Raw genomic sequence first — 4459 nt, forward strand, 5'->3', positions numbered from 1 at the left:
CTTGGTAGCAGTCGAATATTTCCTGGTATCCGGAACATTTTAACATAGATTATTATGACGCAGTGAAGGATTTCATATTCAACATTTCAGAATTATTAAGCTGTCGCTCTTAAACTATCCTCCCTTAAATTCTATTTCCTGACGTCGATAACTGTTCTTTCAATACTGAGAGTCAACGAGGTTCATGCAAACGAGATAATTCATTTGTTCTTAGCAAGAAATAGTTGAAAAAAAAAAAAACCCAGAAAAATAACTTTAAGAAAAGGAAAAGAGTGGATATACAATGCACACTATGCTTTCGTCGGTTCCTTAAAAGTGTAACACAGAATGCTGAGAGTTTTAATAACTATTTTATATTTGTATATGTTGTTGAGTCCAAATATTTTGGTGTCTCAAGAGAAGCGACTAGAGGGAGGACGTTAAAAAGTTAAGCCCTTACAGATTTCTTAAATTAATTTAATATTTATATTATAATTTGTAGTAGTCTGGGGTAAATAACAAAATAATAACTAGTTATAGTAATGTTGAAAAATAAAAGTAAGGTTAAATGTTTTAACTTGGAATTTAGAGATGTAAATTTGACTGCTACATTAAAATAGGCTTAGTATGTGTAACGGTACTTTAGGCTTAATTACCTTTCAACTTAATGGTAAATCGTATAATAGAATAGATATATTGCTTTATTAAATACAGTCTAAAACTAGTGTATTGGCTCTTAATGTTTTAAATTCAGAGCATACTGCTATATCTTACAGATGTAGACAGGTTATACATCTGGCTAAATACAATTGATTGTTAACGTTACTTATGTTGCTAGTTCTAATAAATTATTAAGTTTTGTTTCTAAGTCTTTGTAATTAAAGATGAAGTTTGCTGTCAAAATGTAGTGTCCAAAAATGTTATCTTATCATAAGTGTTAGGCTCAATAATTACAGTGTTAACAATAGGCTAGTATTTACTATTAAGTATTTATTTTCAGACTATAAGTATAAATATAATTATAAGTGTAGGAGTTAAGAATTCACAGTTTGCTAGGTGTAATGGGTGCAAAAGAGTGGCTTTTATTATTTGGTGACCCGGGACCGGCATGTACTTTTAAGATATAGTTATGAATATTACAATTTTCACGTTGTGTTTGTGCATTTGAGTATAAATTGGAGACTATCATAATTAAAATAGAGGCAATAGATAAAGATAAATGTAGGCTGTGGGAAATAGTAGTAGGATTTCAAGAGGATATTAAACTTTTACATGTAAATAATACTTCAGTTAAGAACGACTTTCAGGGAGTTAGAAAGAATAATACTATGGTAAGAAGCAGTGAATTTAGTTATAATGAGCCTATTATGTTGAACAACAAAGGGCAGCCCTTGACTCCTGGAAATGAAGAACTGTTGGAGGGGTAGAAAAACAAAATGGTCAGAGAAGGATGTGGCGATTCCTTGACAAGGTATGTGGGTAGAATAATCTGTGAGATAAATAAGGAGAAAATAATCAGATTGTGCTACAGAGTAGCATAGAAGGAGAATATAACTGATAGCGCAGGAGATATAATAAAGGGGCTAACAGAGATGAAGCTTTTGGGGTGCATGTAGGGGCTAATGATGTAGGAAAATGTAGGTCAGAGTAGCTAATTAATAAGTACAAGGGATTAATAAAGGCGTTTAAAGAAGAATGATATAACTTAATTTTGTCAGGGATAATGCCCAAATTTAACTGTTGGGATGAAATTATAAGTAAGGTCACTCGGGTTAATTGCTAGGCTAAGATGAGCATATAAAGAAGAGCAGATAGACTGATTGGATCTGTGGTATCTGTTAAGTAAAAAGAAGCATTTTGGAATAGATGGCTCACATGTAAATAGGACAAGGGCTGGTTTATTTGCTAAGGATATTAACTTAGTTGTCAGGAAGGTTTAAACTAGGTCTAGAAAGTGGTGAGGACCAGGAAAATTAAATGCAAATAGAAGAGGTAGAGAAAAGTTTAGCATAGGAAACGATTATAGAAGTTATAAGAAAATAATTGTTACTACTGTAATGCTGGAAGTATAACAAATAAAAATAATACTTTAGCATTAAAAGGAATGGAGGATTTTGAGGTATTGGAAATAACTGAAACATCTTATATGTAAAATGTAAGTTACATCCTGAATATATCAAATAACAAGTATACTGAATCTATTTGAGTTTCTATTAGTGGTAATTTGTTACAAATCATGAAATAATGCTGATAGAATTAGTGAGAAACTTTATGATGAAATTAATAGTTCAGCTATCAATAAAGTTATGGGTGATTCTAATTTCACATATATTGATTGGGAAATAATCCTAGACACAAACCATGAGAATTTAGAGACTTCTGCAAACTGTTCAGGATGGATTTCTTCCCCAGTTGGTCAACACATCTACTAGATATAATACTATTTTAGATTATTGTTAACTTCAAACATAGAAATGATCTGAAGGGTAGAAACTGGAGGACATTTGGGTGTAAGTGATCATTGCTCCATTAGGTTTGATGTTTTGCTACATATGGAGAAAATGAATAATGGTATTTGGGCTACAAATTTAAAAAAAAGCAAATTTTGAATGGACGCGACAAGAATTATCTTATAATTTAGGTAGCTGAGTTATTTAAGAGTCACTGATTGGATATGGAAAAAAATTTAATGATAAATTTTTAAAGATTCAAGGTAAAGATATTCCTCATAGAAAGAAATCTGTAGCTGCAAGTAAAGAAAACAGGTTGGATCGCAAAGAACGTAACAGATAAAATTAAAGTTACGTATTATAATTGATCTCGGACGAGTCTGATTTATTATGTTACGTATTATAATTTTAAATAACCAAACATTTTAATTTTAATTTAAAAGTTAATTAATTGTTAATATTTATCAAATTTATGATATTTGCCTACAAGATTGATACACACAATTTCTTTCTTAACACAAATATATTTTAATATACAAATAGCAATACAACAATTTATAATAATGGCTATTGAAATAATGGTTTATAGAATAGTTTCACAAACTTACAATCAATATTAAGACTTCTATCTGGTCTGACACTCAATCTTTTATCGACGTTCACGGAGAGCGAATTAATTCTATGTTTATTAACAGGTACACTTACGGCTAACTAGCTTAAAGTGCGTGTAAGTTTTCACCGACGACAATATCTAATGTCCTTGTAGTAATAGTAACGTCCGAAGTTAATTCACGGAAGTTTACTATGTTTTAAATCTATAAATATTCCTGGTCAAATATCTAATTTTCCGATTAATAACCGTTTGTATTAATTGTAGCTTTCTTTGAAGCTTATTGAATACTAACTGTAATATACTAACAATATTTTGCTGTCTCATTATACATCGATTTATAATCTTTAGGTCTCGAAATTTCGGTTGGCCCAACAATATTGAAAGGTATGCTAGTGATTTCGTAAAACATATATTAATTATTACACTCGAAAATCTAAGAAATTAGAGAATAGGTAAAACAATACACATTTAACAATATCCATTACATACATTTCTAAATGTATATTAAACTGAAACAAATAACTGTATAACAGTAAATCCGTTTCAATCATAAATTTAAATTAACTGGTATGAGAGGAGGCATAGAAGATTTTTGGATATCAAGAAACTTGGTGAAACAGGAAATTAGGTTGATTGAGTGTTTGGAATTAAGCACAAAGCTACATAACGGGCTATCTGTACTCTGCCCACCAAAGGTATCGAAACTCGGTTTTTCGCGAGTTGAGTCTGCAGACATACTGCTGTGCCAGTAGGAGGCCAGGAAATTAGGACGACAAGTGTTAGAATGGTGGTATGACCCCTAGAGATGATAAAATAAGGTTGGTATGTGATGATAGTGAGATTGCTGGGCTGGTAATTTCATTCTTCAGTTTTTACTAACAAAGGTTTAAGCAGTAATCCACATCTTGAACAATTGGTAGATAGAAACAAGATGACTACATTAATTCTAAGCTGATTTTGTTTGTTTGTTTTTAATTTCGCGCAAAGCTACTCGAGGGCTATCTGCACTAGCCGTCCCTAGTTTAGCAGTATAAGACTGGAGAGAAAGACGCTAGCTAGTTATCATCACCCACCGCCAACTCTTGGGCTATAAAATATTCATTATGGTTAACAATAATGCTCTGTTTTCTCTATAGCCTGCTCTCTAACAGTAATGACGAAGAAAGGTCATAGCTCTTGTAACATAGTTAACAGCCTATGACGTCAGTCAACTAAATGGCACGTGCCTCATAAATCACGTTATAAAGTTAATGTTGTGTGATATTTCTATGTTAAAAAGAAACTTATAAAAATCATTTCGTTGTTTTCTAATCATAGAAGATGCGACTAAAGACCTATTATTATTTCATTATAAATCGTTAGAAAGTTACGAGCTTAATTTGTTCTTAGTTGAGTTGAACATAAAAAAAAGTAATTA

The 4459-nt window shown here is 31.4% G+C and overlaps 1 protein-coding gene across 2 annotated transcripts in view; it reads left to right on the forward strand.

Annotated features, from left to right (window-relative positions):
• The first annotated feature begins 1235 nt into the window (after positions 1-1235).
• Positions 1236-4459, forward strand: part of LOC143229924 (uncharacterized) — a 121005-nt gene continuing 117781 nt past the window's right edge. Inside the window, exon 1 of one of the 2 annotated variants that reach the window (XM_076462793.1) lies at positions 1236-1450. The gene's annotated coding sequence lies outside the window, so the exon portion shown is untranslated. The remainder of the gene's footprint in view (positions 1451-4459) is intronic. The other variant, XM_076462794.1, reaches the window with a different exon arrangement.

This window comes from Tachypleus tridentatus, chromosome 10 (assembly GCF_004210375.1).
Source record: "Tachypleus tridentatus isolate NWPU-2018 chromosome 10, ASM421037v1, whole genome shotgun sequence".
NCBI classification, from domain to species: Eukaryota; Metazoa; Arthropoda; class Merostomata; order Xiphosura; family Limulidae; genus Tachypleus; species Tachypleus tridentatus.